Here is a 14,751-nt window from a genome sequence, read left to right on the forward strand (position 1 = left end):
ACAGTTCTCAGAATTATTTGAGGGGAGAAGTATATATGCAGCCGATCTAAGCCTCAAGAGATCTGCTGGCAACCCTAGGCAACCTCGTTTCATTTCCACAGTCTTCCCCCCAACCTCCTGCCCCAAAACACATTTCTTGTCATGAAGCCTTGACCTCTAGACTCTTTCGGAAGTTATTTTGCCTGCTCCTGGCTGAATGTGAGAGCCAGTGAACCTTGTGCTGGCACCCAAAAACGCTTCGTCATCAATTAAAGTGCAATTATTGGATCAATATCCATGTGCAGGTATGTTTTATTTTAGTAAAACTAAACTGCAAGTATTATTTGCAGTGTTCCCTGATATGCCCTCTGTGGGACGGAGGTTGGATCCAATAACCATGACGTTATTTTCTTTATGGTTTCTTTGTTTTGTACGTTTATTGCCCTTCAGCAAAGTGTTCCCAGGGTGGTTTCTAGCAAAACAAAATAGCAATAAAATCGATACCAAGCTGAACACAAATAATCACAACCAAGACCCAGAAATTAAAAGCAGCTGATCGAAACAGTTTGAAACACACACCTTAAAGGCCTCGGAGAACAAAAATATATTTGCTTGGCACTGAAAATATAGGAAGGTTGGCATCCTGGTTGGGGAGGGAATTATAGAAATGGGGCGTCATTTCTGAGAAGGCCCTCTGCCCTGTCATTACCCAGCTCAGCTTAGCTGAGGCACCCAGTATTATTTTTTCTGGGGGGATGCAGGGGTATGCATATCCCTAAACATTTTGTGAATCTTTGTAGTTTTGTCCATTTACAGTATTTATTTTTTCCCTACTTGAACTATAAAATGGTGATTTACTTGAGTCAAAATGAGAGTAAAGGTAAAGGTAAAGGGACCCTGACCATTAGGTCTAGTCGTGGCCGACTCTGGGGTTGCAGCGCTCATCCCGCTTTATTGGCCAAGGGAGCCGGTGTACAGCTTCCAGGTCATGTGGCCAGGATGACTAAGCCGCTTCTGGCGAACCAGAGCAGCGCATGGAAACACCATTTACCTTCCCGCTGGAGCGATACCTATTTATCTACTTGCAGCTTGACGTGCTTTCGAACTGCTAGGTTGGCAGGAGCAGGGACCGAGCAACGGGAGCTCACCCCGTCGCAGGGATTCAAGCCACCAACCTTCTAATCGGCAAATCCTAGGCTCTGTGGTTTAACCCACAGCGCCACCCGCGTCCCTCAAAATGAGAATACCCCTAAACATTATTTTTAAAGCACTGGGGGCCTGCACTAATGGCTGTTGCATTCCACTACAAATACAGTTGCTCAGACCAGGCTTCTCTTATTAACGAACAGGCATAATTGTCCAAAACATAGGCAGCAAAATATAATGTTTGTTTCAGCAGAACGTGTCTTCATGTTCAAAGTACCAGATTCTGGAGCCAAAGAACGAAGATGTTCTTGCAAGAAGCATCCAGTTGTGTTGGGCTGGTTGTTGTTGGGATCAGAATACTGGGGAAAGTGGCAAGTCAGTTTTTACTGTTCTTTCAGAATAGCAATACCTTTCGAACAGCTAGTTGTTTTAAAATATTGCAAGTGAACAGTTTGCTTCTCTTTGGCCCATAAATACAAGGCCGGATAATACTAGTGTAATTGAACATTTTGAACATTGGTTAACTGGGAGATGACCATATATTTAGCAATGTATGCCCACACTGGGCATTTTGTGTGCGTGGAAAAGTCACCTTAATTATAATGTGGTGGCATTTTAAATCAGCTTATCATGGTGATTAATAATAACAGCAATACTTACAATGATAAGTGGGCGCGTAGAATGCAAATGTTACTGGTGGCAGACCAGAATGTCTGATGGTCAGAGCACTTTATTTAAAGCGTATAAATGAAGTATAATGACACAACAATTGGTTCAGAGGGGTTAACTACATCCATAGCACATAGTCGGTGGAGCTAATTCCTGTTTTGTTGTGGACACATGTCTTTAGCCATGGATGACACACAAAGTCTTAATTACCTACATTCCCCGCTTGCAAGGAGGTATAACCTTGCAGACCTTCTAATTAATTATCCACACACTTTCCCAGAGTCCATTTGCATTTAGACAAAAGACCTCCTGATTACATTTGTTGACATGGGCTAGAATAGCAAGAGGGATGTATGAAGGATCCAAGCTTCCAGTGGTCGGTTGCTATTGGGATTAGCTCAGAATGGGGAGCAGATTTCATCCTTGCCATCAGCCATTGGAAAGAATTTCTCCCAGGAGAAAAATCCTCTGAGTGGTACCATGTGTAGAGATGGATGTGATTCCTGGCAGTCCAGAGGCACAACCACATTTGAGTCAGGCAGGTAGTAATCTGGTTGTCACTGTTTGAGGCCAAGGCAGACCGGAGAGCAGGTTGCAAGCTACGCGATTGTAGTTTCATGTTTCCTTAGATTTTCCACACTGAGGAACAAGGGGTGGTTAACTGTGGACCTCCAGATGTTAACCACAGGTTAGCCATCCCACCCTTAGGGACCACTGACCATTAGGGTCCAGTCGTGGCCGACTCTGGGGTTGCGGCACTCATCTCGCTTTATTGGCTTAAGGGAGACGGTGTACAGCTTCCGGGTCATGTGGCCAGCATGACTAAGCCACTTCTGGCGAACCAGAGCAGCGCATGGAAACGCCGTTTACCTTCCCGCCGGAGCGGTGCCTATTTATCTACTTGCACTTTGACGTGCTTTGGAACTGCTAGGTTGGCAGGAGCTGGGACCAAACAACGGGAGCTCACCCCGTCATGGGGATTTGAACCACCGACCTTCTGATCGGCAAGTCCTAGGCTCTGTGGTTTAACCCACAGTGCCACCCGTGTCCCTACATAGGAGGGTACCTCATATCAAGTCACACCTTTGGTCCACGTCACTCGGTCTTGTCTGCAGTGATTGGCAATGGCTCTCCAGGGCCAATCACTGCAGACAAGACCGAATTCCCATAGGAATGCATTGAAAAAGAAAAAGGAAACAAACTTGCAAGGCGTTTTCGTCTTGTGAAGCAAACCCATAGGGAAATTCGTCTTGTGAAGCAACTCAAAAAATTGTGAGGTACCACTGTACAGTAATTCCTCGTCTAATGAGGCAGCTGCTTACAGATGAAGTATATTGATTTGTATCTCCCCCCCCCCATGAACTCACTACCCACCTCTCCATTTTATTTTCACAACATCCTTGTTAGGTGAGTCAGGCTGAGAGACGGTAACTATTCTGATGTTACCTGGCCCGCTTCTGGGCGGCCTGTTTATTGAGCGTTCATCCTGATTCGTTTGCAGGGAGGTTAGACGCTGCTGCATCAAAGCATGTATTGCCGCACACTTTTCGGTGCCTTTCCCCAGTTACTTTCCTTATTGCGAAAAGCCGGATATTTGGGGGATGGTTCATTGTGAAAGACTTTCCAGTCGGAGAGAATGGCCGAGCCTGAATTTGCTAGCATGTGATGGAGGCCGGGCTGCGGCAGATTGAGTGGACAAGACCGATAGCGGGTCCAACAGTCAAGAAGGCAGCTACTGAATGTGCTGTAGGGAAATGAGGGGCAGATGGGGCTCATCAACCTGGGAAGGTAGCCTATCTAGGAGAAGGAAAGCCTTCATTGCCTTCATTGTGCTGTTCTCATTTGTGAGAAAATTATTGTGTGATGGCCTGGGACTCAGGCTCCGACTCGGAACCAGAGGAGTCTCAGTCTGCACCGGATCCTTTACCTCAGGCATCATCTGAACCAAGGATCTGGGGCCTGATCCTGAAGAGCCCCAGTCTGCACAGGTTCCCCTGCAACAAGCACCAGCTGGGCCGAGTCAGGGGCCTGAGCCTGCCCTGGCTCCAGATGTAGGGATTACCTCATTGCCTTCAGCTGGGCCATCACTTACAGCTGCTCCACTACCAGTTGGGTCAGGAGAGGCTGAGGCGGCCTCTGGGTCTAGTAACCCACTGACGTCTCCCAAGCTGCAGAGACTCAGGTCTGAAAGAAGGAGAGACCTGAGTACTTGCAGGAGGAGTGCTCACCTTCGGGCGAGACAGGGAGGTGAGTTGCCGGGGGATCAGGACCGGCCGTTACCCCGACAAAGATAAAAGGCTGTCAGACCCTCCCCAGGTTGCAGGAGCAACATTGCTGTATGCTAGATCCTGACCTGTCCTTGCCTGGTTTCCTGCCTTGGCCCTGTCAGACTGACTCCTAGCAGAACCTTCAGAATCTGGACTGGATCTGGACCGTGTTTCATGGGTTACCCCTGGGCCCAGCACACTTTGGGAGTAAACTCTGAGGGACACTCAGTACCTACTGCTTTGTGTGACATCTTCGGGAGAACAAAAGGCTAAGGAGTAAAGTCTACACAAATCTGGAGTGGAGTCCCTAAGGCGGTTGGATGGTTGGATGCCTTGTGCGCCTCCTTTCGGCAATCAAGCTGGTGCCAAACGTCTTGCTCTGCTTTCCTTTGGACCACATCAGAGAGGCCAAGAGGAGGGTCTTGTCTGGGCATTCCAGGACCTCCGAACACACTGCCCAGGCTTGCACCCTCGAGAGGTCGCTTGGGTGCTGCAAACACAGCACAAACAATATGGAATGGAATCAGCACCAGCCTGGAAGGATTCCCAGATCAAGAATTGATTTGAATCTTTAACCTGGGCCTTCTCAGGAGCCCCAACACTCTAGCCCAGCAATGATCAATAATAATAATAATATATTTATACCCCGCCCATCTGGCTGACCCAGCCACTCTGGGCGGCAAAAGATTAAAAATACAGTGGACACTTGGGTTGTGATTCGGCGCGTCTGCACATGCACTATTTAGCGCATCTGTGCATGCGCGACCGCCAAAACCCGGAAGTAACCCATTCCGGTACTTCTGGGTTTCGGCGGTCCACAACCTGAAGCATCTGTAACCCGAGGTATGATTGTACATTAAAGCATCAGTCATTAAAAGCTTCCCTAGGCAGGGCTGCCTTCAGATGTCTTCTAAACGTCAGGTAGTTGTTTATCTTTTTGACATCTGGTGGGAGGGTGTTCCACAGGCTGGGTGCCACTACCAAGAAGGCCCTCTGCCTGGTTCCCTGTAACTTCGCTTCTCACAGGGAGGGAACCGCCAGAAGGCCCTCCCCTTGCTGCTGGACTCCGGCTGTCATCACCCCTGATCGTGCTGGTGGGGGTTGGGGTCCAGCTACAGCTGGGGGGGGGGCTGTATTCACGGTGGCACCGGCAGACATAGAAGACTGTGTTTTCCAGAGAAGCTGGAGAGAGATGGTGGGTTCTGGAAGCTGCTTATCCTTGATTCAGCCTCCTCTGAGGGTAGGAGCTGGCGATTTATGACGGCGATCCCTCACCGGCTGCTGTGGTGCCTCTCGAGTTGGAGAGTTAGGGAAGGGTTGCAGATGCTGTTGATTCCCGTTATTGACCAAAGGAGGGGGGGCGGCGTGGGAGGATCCGGGAGAGCTTTGTTCACTTGCCTGCAGCCAGCAAAGCAAGTTTCCTGTGGCAGGAAACCCCAAGCACTGCAAGTGCACTGGGAAGAGAATTAGCCAGGAAAGGTTTATTTCACATGATTCCTTTTCCGGCTTGGGGAAAGAAAGAAAGAAAAGAACCTAAATAACCCCAGAGCTGAACTGATTTCATTTGTTTTTTTTCCACCCGTCACGCAAAGTAAGAAACAGAAGGGTGGGAGTGACCCAAGCCATAGTGATTCCATGCTAAAAGGAAAATACAAAACAGGCAAGGTGGCCTTGTTTTATTATTTATCTCTGGATAAAGGAATTAGCGTTATGTCGGAAGCAGAGAGGGTGGGCAGCTGTATATTATAAATATTAAGATTCGCCTTTTAATATAGACCCATCAGTGTACAAAGTGATTCACAGAGTTTCCATGTACACAAAAAAGTCTGGTTCCAGAAACCTTAGTTTGATGGCGGAAGAGGCGATCAGGGCAGGGTTGGCATATTTCAAAAAGTAAAATTCTTTTTTTTTTTTTAGGAAGCCACCAAAATTATTGAGCCTTTGGGGGGAGACCACCCCCCAAAATAGTGATTTTGAGGTTTTGTAGCCATTTTTACACCTGAAAACCAGGACATAAGGGAAAGAAAGAAAGAAAGAAAGAAAGAAAGAAAGAAAGAAAGAAAGAAAGAAAGAAAGAAAGAAAGAAAGAAAGAAAGAAAGAAAGAAATGAACGGGGAGAAAGTGGGGGAGGAGAGTCAACAATAACAAGCCACAAATACGACAAAATGACCATTATATACTGCATATTGAGGCTTGGCTATTTCTGTTATCGGTAGAGACTTGTCTGTGTGGGAAAGCTAAATAGGTGCTGGACTTGCTGTTCTGTCTTCTGCTGGGAATATTTCTGATAGGCTGGAGATGAGTACAAGGAAGAGTTTAGCAGGGCAGGCCACGTTATAGATCAAGGCCCAAAAGACCACATCAATAGGCACTTTTCGGCTGCAAGAAATAAGACAATCACTAGGGGGCATTGCTGTGTCATAAGGACCGTTTCCTCTTTCAACATCTGCCCCCCCCCCCAAAAAAAACCAACACTTATTTGCAGAGGGTCTGTTTTTGGTGGTGAGAGAAAGCACTGCAGGTATGGAGGAAAACAGCCCAGGCTTCCGCTGAATAATTGCTGGTTTTGTATTTCCAAACAAGATTCTTCGCTTGGTTCTCTACCTCAAAATATCTCTGCTTCACCCAGTTACAGTGGTACCTCGGGTTACATACGCTTCAGGTTACATATGCTTCAGGTTACAGACTCCGCTAACCCGGAAATAGTACCTCGGGTTAAGAACTTTGCTTCAGGATGAGAACAGAAATCATGCTCCGGCGGCGCAGCAGCAGCAGAAGGCCCCATTAGCTAAAGTGGTGCTTCAGGTTAAGAACAGTTTCAGGTTAAGAACGGACGTCCGGAACGAATTAAGTACTTAACCCGAGGTACCACTGTATGGATCTGGGTTAGCGCAAGGCGCAGCACCGACGCAAGCGATCAGCAAGAACTTCTTAAATCCAAACCTGTGCCTGAAATCTTGGATTGCTGCTGGCAGTCAGTGTGGACAATTCTGAGCTAGATGGACCCAACAGCCTGACTCAGGCTGGGCACAGCACACGCTCTCGCCGCTGGTGTTTGAAGCCAAACGCGCATGGTGTTAGCCGTGAGGGTGTACATTTCAAGCAGCCACTGCCCATGCGTAGAGGGCAGCTTCAGTGAGTTTGGTGCAGGGAAACGCATCGGGCAATGGGCATTGGGCGAAGGGCTCTCCACCGCCTCTTTGATGTGAACAGCCGCGTAAAAAAGCTACTTTAAATGTGGGAGGGAGGAGGAAAATGCCCCTTCTGCCTCGAATGTGCACATAGCCTCAGTAGAAACCCATTTCCTATGTCCCTATAACAATTGACCCACCCACGGCGAGTGGGTCTGCTTCCTCCCTTTCCCCTATGGGGCTCAGACTCCCGTCAGACTCCCAGGAGGTTAGATTGGCCTCAACCAGGGCCAGGGCCTTTTCAGCTCTGGCCCCAGACTGGTGGAACGCCCTACCACAGGAGATAAGGGCCGTGTGGAATTTGACCTCTTTCCACAGGGCCTGCAATTCGGACCTGTTCCACTGGCCTTTGGGCTGGACTCAGTCTAACACCCCCTTCTCGTTTTTTTAAAAAATGGAACCCCTTATATGGGCTTTTGTATATAAATTTCCCTCAGCTCTTTTGGTTGCCCATGTAGGACCAGCATGGATAGTTGGCCCTGGTGAATATTTGACGTTTTCCCCCCTTATGGCTTTGATCTATGGGCTACCACTAAAACGAGGCTGCATTTTAAGCTGCATTTTAAACTGTATTCAAACTTATATTTTAAACAACTGTTTGTTTGGTTTTTTGTTTTGTTTTTAATATTTTTATTGTATTTATATTCGGTGTTAATCGCCCTGAGCCTGGTTTTGGCTGCGGAGGGCAGGATATAAATAAAAATTTATTTATTTATTTATCTCCTGTTCTTCAACTCGGTGCTCTATGTATAAACAAGGCACAGTAGGAGGCAGCTGTTGGGGTGGGTCTGTCCTTGTTTTATGTCCTGTCTGCTTGTCAACAGAGTCTTTTTCTTCCTTAGTGGGTCTTGAACCCTCCTGGCCAGGGAGCTATGTGGGCAGGGTGGTGCGTGGGTTTCTGTTTGTTTCCCATACGTGTGCTGGGCTCCAGAGTGGTGACTGTCAGGAGCAGAGCAGGATTCGAACCCTTGCCTGCAGAACTTTGAGTAGTGGGTTCTTTGCTGGCTGCGGGCGATGTTTTGGGAACAGTGTGTGTGTTAAGGCCATGTCCCCTTTGTGAATTCAGTTGCTCTGTCTTTCCACGTGCAAGTGGCAAATGAGCTTCAGCACCACCCCTCACTACAGTGGTACCTTGGTTCTCAAACGTCTTGGTACTCAAACAACTTGGAACCCAAACACTGCAAACCAGGAAGTAAGTGTTCCAATTTGAGAACTTTTTTCGGAAGCTGAACGTGCTCCATTTTGAGTACCACACTTCCGTTTTGAGTGCCAGGCTTCCATTTTGAGTGTTATGCTGAGGTCTGTCTGTTTTTGCTATTTATTTTGCGTTTTTGTTTTTGCGGCTCTTTTTCCTTCTTTTTGTGACTGTGTGTAACCAAGTTCAGCTGCTGATTGATTGATTGTGTGACTGCAGTACAGTGGAGCCTCAGGTTACGTTGCCTCCGGCTTACGTCACCCTTGGCTTGCAACTGGTGCTAACCCGGAAGTACTGGAACGGATTTATTTCTGGGTTCGCACCATTTGCGCACGTGCAGAAGCGCTAAATCACACCGTGCACATGCACAGATGCGACACTTTGAGTTGCGTCGTTTTCTGGTTGCGGCAGATCCCTGCCGTAACGTCGGTTCCACTGTACATTATTTACTGCTTTCAATTTATGGATCAATGGTCTCATTAGATAGTAAAATTCATGTTAAATAGCTACTTTAGGGGCTGTTTTTGAAAGTCTGGAACGGATTAATCCATTTTGCATTACTTTCTATGGGAAAGCGCGCCTTGGTTTTGGAATACTTTGGTTTTGGAACGGTCTTCCGGAATGGATTAAGTTTGAGAACCAAGGTACCACTGTAGTGTGGTACAGCGGTGATTCTGGGGAGACTGTGATTTTTACTCTGTCTTGGGATTTCCCATGTTGTGCGCACTTTCCTCTCTGCTCCAGAGCGCGTGTCTTCAGAGCAAAGCAGTGGCATATCTCTCTCTCACCCCTGACACAAATGTTCTGTTTAGCATCCAGCCTGAAGAAGTGTTCAGTGTAAGTCAAAAGCTTGCTTGCTCTATCAAAAACTTTGGTTGTTCCTAAGAAAGGCATTATTTGCAGCCCGCGCTAAAGAAGAGGATATCAAAGATCTGAGTTCCAGAATCAGATACTGTATTAGCAGACCTGCCTGTCCTGTGCTGTTCTTGGCTATAAAAATATTGGCATCAGACTGGAAGCAATGTTCTGTTCTTTGGGATTGGGGAGTGACCTGTGGGAGTACATGGTTTCTGATTCTCTGTTTCCCTGCATTCTTTCACAATAGCAATGCATGTGAAATGTACAGTGCAGCAGGAACCACAGAGGTTTTCTATCTAACTTCTCCCTGGTGTTCCATATCCAGAAGAGCCTAAGGATGCTTTTTAAAAAAAAAAAAATTAATATTCTATTATTACACTTTTTAAAAGTCAAAATCATTATACAAGCTTGCTTGTCAAGTTGAAGTTGCTTAAGATCCTAGCCTGTACTTTATAATATTCAATACTTCAGAAAGCTGTTAGATTTTTACAACTCCGAAAGAATCATTATTTTGAAAGGAAATAAAAGCTATATAGGGACATGGGTGGCGCTGTGGGTTAAACCACAGAGCCTAGGACTTGCTGATCAGAAGGTCAGCGGTTCAAATCCCCGCGACGGGGTGAGCTCCCATTGCTCAGTCCCACCTCCTGCCAACCTAGTAGTTTGAAAGCACATCAAAGTGCAAGTAGATAAATAGGTACCGCTCCGCCAGGAAGGCAAACGGTGTTTCCGTGCGCTGCTCTGGTTCGCCAGAAGTGGATTAGTCCTGCTGGCCACATGACCCGGAAGCTGTACACCAGCTCCCTCGGCCAGTAAAGCGAGATGAGCGCCGCAACCCCAGAGTCGGCCACGACTGGACCTAATGGTCAGTGATCCCTTTACCTTAAAAGCTATATATCCATGCACGTTCCAAGAAATGGATTTCATAAAACCCCCAAATAATTTCCCGACTTACTTTCTGCTCAATTCTGTTAGCTTTTCAGACCAGCCAGCCCCATTTTTTCCTCTGAGCATGTTACTCAGCCACACACAAAGGTTTTCATTTCCCCAGTTCTTCTCTCCTCCTCATCCCAGGAGCTTCAGCCATGGAGAGTAGGGGTTTTGTTGCAGGTCCTGGAGAGATCAAGGTAGTAACTGGAGACAATGTATTTTTGGAACCAAGAGCAACAGACTGAAGCTGGCAGGTAATTAAGGGTCTGTGGACTACATTTCAGTTGACATTGCAAGGTAGGATAGCTCAGTAGCAGCAGCGTGTTGCAAAATATTGCAGGGAGTTTGGCAGGGCATCCTGCGGACCATTTTTTTTGGGGGGGGGCGCAGGCTCAGGCTGCTAATGGATCAGAACTGAGAAAAGAATCATGATGCTGAACTGAAATTAAATGATAGATTGAACTCCCTCCTGCGGGGTAACTGCCTTAAAAAGTGTGGCATGTTTTCTGTCTTACAGGTGTATGCAGCCCTACCTGGCACCTGAGTTTGGGAATTTCTGCATGCAAGGCAGATGTTTTGCCTCCGAGATGCAGCTTTCCTCCAAGCTGTTGCTTCCGAGCTAAAAACAGCACCATTCATAACATGCTTAATGCATTCACAGCCATATCTGGTAGCTGAGCCAAAGGATAGGCTTGCCCTGAAATTTATCTGATTAACCGATCAATACGTCTTCTTAAAATTGCATCGCAGCCCTAGTAAGAATTACCGAGCGCAAGAAGTTCTTTGAAATCCTTGAGCTGCGTTATATAAATGGTTAGCGATAATATTTTTTTAATTAAAAAAACAACTGTATGCCCATGGTGTTCTTAATTTGAGCCAGCTTGAAAGCTTGCTTTTCTCCCAGGAAGGTGGCAAGATTGAAATGGGCAGAGAAATGGTTCTTTTTTCTCGGCAGCTCTGTGGTTTTGGTTAGACCGAGAAGTAGTGATAGCCGAAACTCTCTCCCTCCCTCCCTCTCTCGGCAACACACTTTACTGTGCAACAATCTGCTGTTGTAAGAATGTGGTAGGAACAGCAACCATATGGCCCTTGTTATACCAGTTCTTTTGAAATAAATGGCAGGTCTTTGTGAAAGGGGTCAGACAACCACTAGATGGAGCGAGAGGCTCAGGGCGGTCACTCTGGGGATGCTTTGGGGCCCTTTGGCTCACGCTCTCTGCTTCTACCTGCAGGGCAGGGAGCCAGGAATGTGCGGAATCTGATCTCATCCCAGGCTAAGACAAACACAGGGCAGCAGTACAGAGAGCTGGGCTGTACCACCCCCTGGGACAGAGGGGTGGGAGGGGGCAGGGAGCCGGGACTGAGCTAGAGGAGGGGTGCTCAGGAGTTTGCGGAATGAAAAGGTGTCTGGATTCACAGGAGAATGTTCCAGGTGGTGCAGATTATGCGCATATCTCACAATCCTGTTCACACGCTTGACGTTTTATTATGTTTTTACAGGTGCTGGAAGCCGCCCAGAGTAGCTGGGGAAACCCAGCCAGATGGGCGGGGTATAAATAATAAAATTATTAATTATTGTTACGTTACCCACTGATTTATGGTCCATTGGTGCTTGGCCTAAGGTGAAGGGAGGGCTTTTATCTCAAGGCACCGAGTTCAAATCCCACCATTGCCATAAAGGGCTTGGAAAGACCCCTGTCTCAGAAATCGCAGGCAGGGGCGCTGTTGCCAATGGTCTGATGCAGGTGGCACTGTGGGTTAAACCACAGAGCCTAGGGCTTGCCAATCAGAAGGTCAGCAGTTCGAATCCCCGCGACGGGGTGAGCTCCCGTTGCTCACTCCCTGCTCCTGCCAACCTAGCAGTTCGAAAGCATGTCAAAGTGCAAGTAGATAAATAGGTACCACTCCGGCGGGAAGGTAAACAGCGTTTCCATGCGCTGCTCTGGTTTGCCAGAAGCGGCTTAGTCATGCTGGCCACATGACCCAGAGGCTCCCTCAGCCAATAAAGCGAGATGAGCGACCCCAGAGTCGGCCACAACTGGACCTAATGGTTAGGGGTCCCCTTTACCTTTTAGATTCCCACATTCCTTTGCTATACGTTGACGCCACGTGTATGGTATCATTTTAAAATCTCTGTACATGGCCAGGTCCCTACATGCAGCAGAACGAAGTGGTAGAGTCCCAAGCAGGCGAACCTACCTTACAGGGGTGTTGTGAGGATAAAAAGGAAGCCGGAGGGGGGAGGGGAGGGCAGGATTTATGAACTGCTTGGAAGGATGCGAAGTTGATCAATAGATATAATGGATTGCATCACCATGAGGGCGGCATTTTAAACATAATTCTCTGGGTATACAAATGAATCTACCCTGAAAGCATTAGCACAACAGGGAGAAAGCTAGGCTGTGACCTCTACCCTTATTTGATGCCATTATTTCTGCAGGATTTTAAGGAAATGCAACGGCAGCATTCAAACAGAACCTTCTGGCCTCCAGGAATGGTGCAGCCCATTCCATTGCCACCTCCGTTCTTGCCCACGAGTAGACCAGGACTGCAATGTCCAGAACCAAGTGGTAGAATTCTGGACTGGAGTTCTTCAGACTGCAGTGCGGGGTGTGAGGGTGCCCCCCTGTTTTTCAGCGCTTTCCCGTGTTAAAAACAGCAAGACACAACTCCAAACACACAGCAAACCTCAGCAATTCCTTGTTTTGTTGGCAGCTTTAAAGCTTCTTGTTCGCCTGGGAGAACAGTGAACAATGCATCCCACCCACCTCTGGTCTGAAATGGTCCAGTCCAGAATTCTACCTGTTGGTTCATTCTGCAAAATATGTTAAAGGGCTCTCACCTCCCAAGTTTCCTCCTTGAATCCAAATGGTTAGCACAACAGCATGCAGGAAGCTACAAACCAGGCAAAGCTACAACAACCTCATTTGGAGGTTTAAGCTGATGAAATCAGGAACTTTTCCCCCTCCAGGAATTATTCCTCAGTGCAATTGTTGCAGGAGCATCTCTGAATGCAGACATTGAATCAGTCCTCAGAATTGATCTGTGAACTCGGATTTTGCACAGTGTGAGCTAAACAATGGCTAGGGTTGGGCAGTGGGGGTGCTGTGTGTGTGTGTGTATTTAAGGGTTTGGGGAAGAGTGTTTTTACTTGGCTTTTACATTCATTACTAAACCAGAAGCAAAGAAAAAGAAAAGCAAAAATATCAAGGAAATCGAAGATAACCCATCAAGCTCACAAAAAACAATGGCAGAAACTTTACAACCTAGGTACTTCCACCATCCTCTAAAAGGTAAAGGGACCCCTGACCATTAGGCATTAGGTCCAGTCGCTGATGACTCTGGGGTTGCGGCGCTCATCTCGCTTTATTGGCCAAGGGAGCCGGCATACAGCTTCCAGGTCATGTGGCCAGCATGACTAAGCTGCTTCTGGTGAACCAGAGCAGCGCACGGAAACGACGTTTACCTTCCCGCTGGAGTGGTACCTATTTATCTACTTGCACTGGCGTGCTTTTGAACTGCTAGGTTGGCAGGAGCAGGGACCAAGCAACTGGAGCTCACCCCGTCGTGGGGATTCGAACCATCGACCTTCTGATCAGCAAGTCCTAGGCTCTGTGGTTTAACCCACAGTGCCACCCGTGTCCACCATCCTCTACACCAGGCTTAAATAAATCTGCCCCACCGGGCAGTAAAGAGAAAGACAAATGTGTGTGTTATAACACTGTGTGTTACTTCACTGTATATCCGCTGCCTGTTTGCCCATCTGTGTTTTGTGCTTCCATCCTGTTGGAAGGGATGAACTGCCTTGGGTTGTTGTTTACTATGCAGAGGTGGCAACTAGTTCCTTTCAGCTGTTGGACTACAACTCTCCTCAACTGCTGCCAGTATGGGCAGTGGTCAGGGAGGATGGGAATTGTAGTCCATCAACATCTGGCGGACACCATGTCCACTACCACCCCCTCCAACCAGATTATTGAGCATGGAATGTGTGTCCCGTCCTCCCTGTGGAGGTGATGGCCCCTCTGCTGCCCCTTCCTGGCGGGGGAGAGGTGCCTTAGTTGTGGTTGGCTAGTTGTCCTTCACCCCTTCATGGATCACTGCCTTGCTGTGGCGAAGGGGCTTGAATAACTCAGAGAAGCTATGAGCTATGCCATGCAGGGCCACCCAAGATGGACAGGTCATAGTGGAGAGTTTTGACCAAACGTGATCCACCTGGAGCAGGAACCGGCAAGCCACTCCAGTATCCCTGCCAAGAAAACTCCATGGACAAAGACAACAGGCATATAAAAGTTATGACACTGGAAGATGAGCCCCTCAGGTCAGAAGGCGTCCAACATGCTACTGAGGAAGAGCGAAGGACAAGTACAAGTAGATCCAGAGCTGATGAAGCGGCTGGGCCAAAGCCGAAAGGACGCTCAGTTGCGGATATTCCTGGAAGCGAAAGGAAAGTCCAAAGCTGTAAAGAAAAATATTGCATAGGAACCTGGAATGTAAGAACCATGAACCTGGGTAAGTT

General features: G+C 47.7%; 1 protein-coding gene across 1 annotated transcript in view; it reads left to right on the plus strand.

Moving 5' to 3' along the window:
- CCDC120 (coiled-coil domain containing 120) overlaps nt 1–14,751 on the plus strand; it is a 41,119-nt gene that overhangs the window by 5,572 nt on the left and 20,796 nt on the right. The window lies entirely within an intron of this gene.

This window comes from Podarcis melisellensis, assembly GCF_964234715.1.
Source record: "Podarcis melisellensis genome assembly, chromosome: 17".
In the NCBI taxonomy this organism is placed as follows: domain Eukaryota; kingdom Metazoa; phylum Chordata; class Lepidosauria; order Squamata; family Lacertidae; genus Podarcis; species Podarcis melisellensis.